We start from the raw sequence: 263 nt of genomic DNA, 5'->3' as shown, positions 1-263 counted from the left end.
GCGTGTCTGTGTGTCTTTCTGTCTGGCGCTGATGAACAGTGTTTGTGCTCGTCACTCACATCTACATATGTGTGTGTGTGTGTGTATGCGTGTGTGTGTTAGTGTGTGTGTAAATGTGTGTGTAAATGTGTTAGGTGGGGGGTGGGAGATGTCTGAACATGGATATTAATATTGCCCTAATGGTGCAGAATTAGCATAATGTAGTCAAGCTGCACAAGTACGCGTGGAGATGATAGCCCAAGGGGTATCATTGATGACTGCTC

Source organism: Engraulis encrasicolus, chromosome 10 (genome assembly GCF_034702125.1).
Source record: "Engraulis encrasicolus isolate BLACKSEA-1 chromosome 10, IST_EnEncr_1.0, whole genome shotgun sequence".
Lineage (NCBI taxonomy): Eukaryota > Metazoa > Chordata > Actinopteri > Clupeiformes > Engraulidae > Engraulis > Engraulis encrasicolus.
The sequence above is the reverse complement of the archived record's forward strand: the minus strand, read 5'-3'. Positions refer to the sequence as shown.